General features: G+C 33.4%; 1 pseudogene; it reads right to left on the bottom strand.

The window, feature by feature from the left end:
* Nucleotides 1–8,959: 8,959 nt before the first annotated feature.
* Nucleotides 8,960–9,646, bottom strand: LOC149161834 (uncharacterized; annotated as a pseudogene).
* Nucleotides 9,647–9,895: the final 249 nt, after the last annotated feature.

Below are 9,895 nucleotides of genomic sequence, written 5' to 3'. Positions count from 1 at the left end.
TGAAGGTTGACCAAAGACTCAAAACGTAGTTCAATTTTTTTTAAAAAAAAGGGAAAATTGAAGAGCATCTCGCTCCTGAGTGGAGTGGCCAATTTATTATGTAGACAAATATTATATTGATGAAAGGACAAATCTCCCTAGACTCTGAAACTAAATCTATAAATGAAAACAAAAACACATGAAATCATTCCCTAACTTATAACTAAATCACAAAGCCCATCCCTTTTCTTGAAATACTTGATGATGACTCTTGTTGCTTTCCTTTGTATCTTTCAATCTTTCTCTCCTAATGCTTCGAGAAGAGACCTACAAAGAGAGAGATAAACAAATTATCAAAGCATATAATACATCAATGATTCAACCATAAACTCTGAAAGTGACAAAGGACTCTTACAATAGCATCATAACAAATGTATATGGGAAAGAAACATGTGTTTGTATTCATAATGAATGAAGTGAGAATTAAAACCACATCTTGATTTCAAAATCCTCCTTTAAATGACCCTTAATCCAAACCCTTGCAATAGAAATAAATCCATTTGATATTTGGGGAGCATGTAAGTATAGTTCAAAAGTCTAAAATGGAAATCTAGCTCTCTTTGAGTGTATTGTACTTATAGGAAAGACTGGAGGTTAAGAGATCCATAAAGGAAGGAGATAGATCCACAATTAATGGGATGTATCCACTATGGTAGGAAGGACTTCAAGGATAGAGGGAGCTCGAACCCAATCTCAGCCACGTCAGATTAGATACCAACCAACATGCTTCTAGAAGAGGAAGCTTCATTTACTTTTTATTTCTTACCTCTATAAAAATACCATCATTACCTTCTCTCTCTCACTCTCGTTTCTCTCTCTCTCTCTCTCTCTCTTGCTCCACTCCCTCTCTCTCTCTCTCTCTCTCTCTCTCTCTCTCTCTCTCTCTCTCTCTCTCTTGCTCCACTCCCTCCCTCTCTCTCTCTCTCAACCACTTCTGATTAGATCCCAACCATGAGGCTTCTAGAAGAGGAGGGGTCATTTACTTTTTATTTCTTACCTTTGTAAAAACACCATCTTGACCTTCTGTCTCTCACTTTATTCTCTCTCTCTCTCACTTTCTCCAATTTTTGGAATGTGTACACATTTTTTGAATATGCACACATTCTTGACACTAACAACATCCACATGCTATTAATGTGCACAATTTTTTTAAACTTGTTTTCTTTGTAGAGAATCCTACTTTCATGGTGACTTGTTTGCTTCAAATATAGTTTGGGGATCATGCTCATTGTGCTTTGGGCTAAAAATACACAAAAACATCATTTTTTGAAAACACACACACACACATAGATATCTTTGACTTTAATTTGATATAAGCTAGGCAATTTTTTTGTCCATGAAACTAGGTACCAATATAGAACTCACTATGTATATTCTAAAAAAATACTTAATATTTTTTACTAATTTTAATATTTTTTGTCTTTAAATATATCAAAATCGTAAAATGCATCCCTCGTCTATTTTCATTATAACTTTTCTGGACCTTAACCATTTGGGAAATAATTATATGGTGCATTCGAGGACATTGAGACATATAATATAAAAAAAGGAATATTCGATAATAGTAAGACCCTTTTTGGTTGCACTAACAAAATACCTTGTAATTTCAAGAATATACCGACTTTCATAACTTAAAAAATATAAAAAATTTAATATTATAAATTTTAGAAAAATAGTTGTGCACAAGAACAAGCTATTCTCTACAAGTCCAGAAGTTTTTATAGCAATATTCCATCATTTAAATTCTCAAAGAATGTACTAACAGAAACATATGCATTACATTATGCATGAAAATACCATACCAATTAAGGAAAACTCTAAATTCATTGAGTTATCTACAATTTCTATATATAAAATTTATATATTTGAAAAGCCAACTCATTTCCCTACATTTCATCGTTTTACATTATCTTCAAATTGATTGCATAAGTAATTCTAATTATTCCTCCAAGTTAACATATTGTTGTTTTTGGAGGTTTGTATTACCACTAATACATCATGAGAGACCATCATTAAGTTGCACCCACCGTATTGAGAGATATTCTTATTAGCTCTCAGGATATATGTTTCCTTTTTAGAACTATAGAGAAGGCCATGCAATCCCTCTATTGCGACTCTTCAATAGTATATCTTTTCATTTGGGTATATTTCTCAAAGTTGGTTTTAGGTGCAAATTGTTCTATGGAGATTACAATGGAAAACTTGTATTCCCCTTGTTACCACACACTAGATTACAAAAATCTAAGGGGTATTTGGAGTACCTTGAAAATTATGAGTAAGAAAATGAAGCAAGAAAGGCATCAATTTACATAGCTAATACAAAAATTCACGAGACTTAATAAAATGCAATATCTCAAATACGGAAGCTTGTTTTCACACTTGTCTAGCTTGAAAAAGGCCAACATGGAAGGACCATCATAGTTGGACTTATGATTAAGCAATAATATTTATTATTAATTAATTAACACAAGTGAAAGTTGAACAACCTTATTGATCCTTGGATTTAGAGGAAACTTGCTTGCCCACTTACTTTACCTAATGTTGCTTTAATTCTTGATGCTTGTTTTCACACTTGTCTAGCTTGAAAATCCATAACCCACAATAGTTGATTAAATGCTAAGGTTGCTTAAATACTCTAAGGAGTAGCAATGTGACATGTGTTATGGGATGTGCATGGGTTGGAATTGAAGTTGGAAGAGCTCATTAATCAACAGTATGAAAGTGAAGGAGTGGAATGACAAGATCCATGTTAACCACTGATCTACAAAGAGCCAATAGGGAACAAATCTCAAACTTGAAGAAATATTTACAAGTCAAGGGATTTAATCCCTTTTAGTGTTTGGTAAATATGTGATTAAGATAGATCTATAGTGGTAATTTTTCAATGTTTAAATTTTATTTTTGAATATTTTACAATAATTAATATTTTATATCAAAAATTGAACGAGTACACATTTTCCTCTTATTAAGAAGTAACTAAATTATTTAACCTTTAATTACTTTTTGCTTTTGAGCATTGAAATATTTCACTAAGGTAAACATTAATACACATACACACACACAAATGTATATATATATATATATATATATATATATATATATATATATATATATATATATATATATATATATATATATATATATATATATATATATATATATATATATATAGATATATATATATATATAGATATATAGATATAGATATATATATATATATATATATATATATATATATATAGATATATAGATATATATATATATATATATATATATATATATATATATATATATATATATATATATATATATATAGAGATATATAGATATATATATATATATATATATATATATATATATATATATATATATATATATATATATATATATATATATATATATATATATATATATATATATATATATATATATATATATTGTACGTTCATATTGAAATATATTAGTTATGGATATTCAAACATTTTATTTAAGTTCTATATTGAGATAGACATCGAAATAATTTATTTATTACTTGAAGAGTGCAAGTGAAATATCAACAACTTAGACAACTATGTGTTAATCATTTTTAATTGGTTATTTATTTTTTATTTTCTGTTTTGACCGATATTAGTGAAAAATATTTTTATTATTTTTTGAGGACCTGACATACTTACACATGGTCCTCATACTAGATTGTAGAATGAGCCCCTCCACTCAACCATCACTTGAAGAGGAAGGAGGTTGCATAAAATATAGAAAAACCTCCTTATAGGTGAAGAGACTTGATTGGACACAAGGGTATAAAAAGGGGTTGGTAGTTCACATTTTACACTCTATCTCTCTTTCCCTCTATCTCTCTCTCTCTCACACACACACAAGAATCAAGATAATAGAAAGAAGGAATGAGCCAAGTGGAGCTCTAATAGTTAGGAGATAGTAAGAAGAAGAGAGCAGAAGGGGCGTAGTGGGCTATGATATTGGGAGCGGTTTGCCTAGGTTGGGTCATATTTCCTTGTATTATGATACTTTTGCATTGACTTATGTCATACTCTTTGACTATGGTGATAAACTGTGTAGTTATCTAGGCCTTTGTGGTTTGTGTGAACATTAGTGAGTGAATGGTCCATTGCATGTTGACTATAGATGTGATGAACCACTAGAATGGTGAACTCCATCTCTTAAGATTTTGTTCAACCTTTTGGTGTTGCCCCTTTCCATGTGAAAACATTTCCCTTAGACCCTAGATATAGCTTAGGGATGGTCAACTCCAAGAAAGGTTACAATATTGTTAGTCTATAGTTGAGTGGAAAGTTGAAATCCCTCCTTCAATTTCCAACCATTTCATTCTATTCACATAAGCATTCCTCAATTATACATGCTAGACTGCAGCAAAGGGTATGTATTATTTTGTTTATGATTGGCAATTAATATTATGCCATATATGTATGAACACCTAATTTACTGTCAAAAATATGGTTGATCAATTAACTTGTATATCCATGGTAATTGTTAGTTGTTTCAATTATGTGGTTGTAACTTTCTTAGTAATTTGTAGGTTGTCTAGGAATGTTATTGATTCTTGATCCATTTGGAATATCCAACATGGTATGATTTAGTAGATTTATGAGATAGTTACATAAGTTACTAGACTAGTTGGATATCCCTATGATGTTAATGAATGGAATATTTTTAAACTTAAAATTTTAATTCCGTTTATATTAGATGTCATTGATGAATCCATGTTCTATAATGATAAATTGGTAATATAATGTTGTAACTTTTAATTGATTATTAGCCAGTCAGGTTTACTTCTACATTACTTTGTGGGTACCTCGTCAACTTGCTAGCCCCTCGTTAATAATTTAATGAACACCAATTTAAACAATTAAATTTCTTAACATTTTTGGCACTTTTTTTAAGGGGGTATGAAGGAATTATATTTTGATTGGTTTTATGTTTGAATAGGTCCCTTTTCCTATAATATTTAAGCATCCTAAAACCTAGAGTAGTAGGAATGATAAGTTGAGAGATAAGAACCTACACATCTACTTTTGTGGGTTTTCCTACCTCATTTGATTTAGATGATATTGATATTGCATGGGGCAAGGGAAAAGTAAAAAGGGTATGGGTAACTAAATTTTATACTCTAAATAGTGAGGCAAAAACAAAGAAAAAAACAATACTAACTTGTTGACAATTGACAGTTCAAATAGGAGGAGAGAAGGTAGAGCGCTAGAAAATTTAGAGAAGATATCTATAACAAATATTGTGATTTATGATACCACCTCTTCTGATGGTCATAATTGAAACATTATTGGGAGGATGAGAAAAGTCACTATTTCGATGTGACCCAACCACTAGGCTCCACCACTAGAGACCGAAATTAGCTTTTTCATATGAGAAAAGATGTTTGAAGGTGAAAGTGAGACAAACCTTGAAAGGAATGAGTATGAGATTACTTTTGGTTTCCTAATAATTGATCCAACCTCCAATTTTCATATGAATAAGATTTCTTCGTCACTACTTCCATGATTTCAAGGGTTGGTAAGTGAAGACCCTCTCAATCTTTTATTTGAATTCATTGTCATATGTCCTAGCATGGATTTAAATTATTTAAGTGATCCTTAGAAGTTGAAATTGTTTTTGGCTACTCGTAAAGAATCCTCACTGTGATGGTTTATGTGATTGCCAAAAAATAACATTATGAACTCAGAGGTTACAAGGAAGGCATTCCTTGAAAAGTATTAGAATTATTGAATGCTCTAGAATTAAAAGAGGAAACATTTAGGATGGTGTAAAGGGAATATGAGAGCCTTGAGTATTATTTGGAAATACTCTTATAGAATATTCAACATTCTAGGCAACATGATGTTGGAAACTAAACACTATTAAGGGGATGAATTAATAGTGTAGGAATGGATCAATTTTAACCACTTTTCCCTTCTTTACAATTTATCTAAATTATGCATTAGCTAGAAGCATCCAATATATTTTATAGTAAACAACCATAACCATAAGCATCTCTAAACACACAAGTACATTAAGAAAGATAAATATAAGGGAAATCATCAATAAGATCACCCATAAGAAGATATAGGATATAAGGTGGAAACCCAAAGGAAGAAAAGTATCATCAGTTTTTTTGATTCGCTCTTCTTATTTATTATATTCAAATATATATTTTACAATGCATTGGACACCACTAGAGAGAAAGCCACCAATCCCACAACTATGCAGATCACCATGGGTTGAAGGCCATCACCTTCACTAGTTTTGCAGCCACCACTAGAAGGAAGCATCTACTCTCTCAGCAACCTATCACTTGCATGCAATCTTCTACATATAACATTAAAGGACCACACCTTCAAAAATTTTATGGACCTCATTTGAGAATATTTCACCTTGGGTCCACCTGACTCAACTCAGCAATCCATGGGCCATATTTAGTCCATTTTCACACTGAGCCCCTACCAACAATAGGATACTCACTAAAATATAACTCTCCCAACAGTAAAAATCACTCAAACATTCTCTAATATAATTAACCCTCTACACTCAAGTCACTACATAGTAGCATACATCCCCTATTCCCATACACACCCAATACAACTCAATCACATAAAGGGAATCTACTTACACAACCATAATTACATAGAATCATATACCCCTACAACAAATGACTAATTCCTCAAAAATTAGTATAGAAAAACAGTACATAAACAATATCAGGCATATATATACATTAAATCTACGCTTCCATCACACAAGGTCAGCCAAACCTTTATCACATGTCATTGATCCAACTTTTCGATGAATGTTGCTACACTATAGTGATCTTTGCATATAACAAACTCCATGATTTATTAAGTCTCCGTCAATGATCTCTGTCAGAACAAAACCATAGGGATAAATCTCTACATATAGGCTCTTTTTGAGTGACACTATCTATTTGATATTTGCACCAGCTTTCTGCATCCATCGATTTCCACCATATATGTCAAAGAGTGCATGGTCCAACAATCTTCATTGAACCATCTACACTCTGATATTCACTATACAATGTTTGAAATAATGAGCCATAAACATACAAGAAAATGTTCTTACGTGTGCTGATAAAATCTAACGATGTCAATTTGTTTCATTAATCAAATCTAATTACATATATACATGCACACGCAATCTATTGGTTGAAAGAATATTTCAACCACATAGCAATGAAGGAAATAGATCCTAACTACTAGGAACAGACTCCTCTACTTAGTAAGAATCACAACTAAGACATGTAGGAGTTACATTTTCCAACAGCCCCCCTTAATGACTACTTGTTTGAATATCAATCTGCAAAATATAGTTGTCGTTAAACATAACAAAAGAATATGTCAACGTCCATATAAGGGAACAACCATATGTCAGAATGCATTGGTGCAAACTGCTGCAACTTCCAGTCATGTATGATTTCCTTCACGTACATGGTTCGGTCAACCATTATAACTGCATACATGTACCTGTACTTTTAAATACCCCTCCATCATTGTTAACCTAGGCTTTGTCGAATTACCCATAACCATGCATTAGGTTTCATCGGATCACCCTCAACCATGCCTCCAAGGGATCTCATCCACCAAGGCTAAACACAACCACGAAGGATCACCTCAGCCACTATGGGCCACAAATCTGCCACTAGTTTAGTCCAGCCACTAAGGCTCACCAAAGACTTGACTCAATGAGTCCAAGGGTTTTCTCGGCTAACCCTAAACCATGCCAACAAGAATCTATGTCCCACTTCACTCTTACATGTGGTTTCCGGGTTACCACAAACCAACGCTACAAATACAAAGTGGTTTTTAGATTACCATGAAATATATGGGGGTACACATGCCTTATAGGGCTTACAACACAACTCCAACTCTTGGAGTTACCGGGTACATACATTACAAATTCCACTACAAAACATCCTAGACTTGCTTACATTACAACATAATAGAGTCTATTCCACAAACTCACACTCTCACCTCGTTGTCCATCATCGTTTAAGCGTTGTTGCTGCACGTTTCACATCTTGAGCATCTTTTTTTTTGTCAATTAAATCTTGGAACTCCATACTTAAACTGTCATCATTTTCTAGAGCCATGAATTCTAACAAAATAACTTTACCTAAATTGAGTTAGCTAGGCTCAATAAGGCACAATAATTTTATCCAAGAAAAAAATTAAACTTTCAAGTTGACAAAATATCAAATTTCTCTATCTCTACCCAACATGAATTTTGACCACTATTTACAAAAAAAAACAATAACACGACAACTGGCTCTCCATTCAGTTGAACTCCAGAAAACTCCAGATCTGCTGCGAGAGATCGCTGATTTGCACCGATTTCACCTTAAAATTAAGCATAAACACTACTAAAACCATTATATGTTCTTAATTAAGTGTGAAACCCCTTAAAACCCTGAAATGTTAAGGGTAAAATGATGCATTGAAGCCAAACATGGATGTGCAGGCCAAGGGTTTGCAACCGTAGGGAGCCCAGATGCAAAGAATTTTTTCCTACCTTCCGCCAAGTAATAAAAAAAAATCCTCTGCCATAAAAAGAAGCTCCAAGTATGATTACAGTGCACGGATAAAAAAGAAATAACATTCGCCTTCTTAAGCTCATTCATATCGCCTTCATCGGAGGCAAAAAAAATTAGAATTCAAATTCTGCGGGGAAAATCCCAAGAACTTCTGCAACGACTCGACTCCACCAGGACTGCTCGACGAGTTGTTTCGGCTTTCGTCCCCAAAGGAGACAGAACAACTAGCCTGGAATCGCATCTAAACTTATCAAATTGAAGATTACAAATGCTTTCTGTAATATTATGGATTTGGCCAGACCCAGTCCTCAAAGCTCCATCATCACGGCTCAGATGTCCGCCATGGCCCTATTGCAGAAAGCGGCCATCCTCAGAACCATCAACAACATGTGCATCTATATTTGTGAGGCAGTTATCCATTTTATAAGACTTGCACACATGGCCCTTGTATTCTTGAAGAAGCCCTCCAATTGACCTATCAACAAGGCGAAGCTTCGAATCTAGGCAACTAGCTAGAATATAGTTATTGTCATTTGAAAGTGAGATATAGTTAACTGATTGTCGCAGGTCATCAACAATCTCCCGTCCAATACGAATATCAAAAGTCTGAATGGTTTTGTCGGCACATCTTGCTAAAATCTCAGTTTTTGTTAAACAAACTGACATCACACTATCTGCAAATGTATCAATTACCTGAATTGGTTATGTGTTATGTGTCATGCAGTCCCATGCTCTAACTATACAATCATATCCAGCTGATATGATTGCTACACCATACTAGTTGAATTTTACTGAATTCACCTCATTATCATGTCCACTAAATTTTTGAATCATGCGACCAGTTGACACATCCCAATAAAAAATATTTCTATCTCTTCCAATACGAAAGTGGCCATGGCAAACTCACCATCGCCTAAGCACACTCGATCATCCACAAAATTGCCGAAGAGCCATAGATCGGCCAAGCTGAGTGTAGAGATGCTCCTCTGCTTCTCCAACAGTTAGAACCTCTAGCACTTTATTGCACTGCACCATAGCTCCACAAGTATGTGTTGATGGAAAAACAAAAGCTAAAAAGTATACTCTTTTATTTTCTTTGCCCAAGAGGGGCGAAGCACACGAGGGGCAAGGCCCTCAGGGATCTGATACCATGATAAAATCTAGCGATGTCAATTTGTTTCATTAATCAAATGGAATTACATATATACATGTACACACAATTTGTTAGTTGAGAGAATATCTCAACCACACACCAATGTAGGAAATAGATCCTAACTACTAGGA

The sequence above is a fragment of the Pinus tabuliformis genome, chromosome 5_2 (genome assembly GCF_031772625.1).
Source record: "Pinus tabuliformis cultivar Carrire ecotype Pingquan chromosome 5_2, CPIR1, whole genome shotgun sequence".
NCBI lineage: Eukaryota > Viridiplantae > Streptophyta > Pinopsida > Pinales > Pinaceae > Pinus > Pinus tabuliformis.
This window is presented reverse-complemented; position numbering and strand designations above follow the sequence as displayed.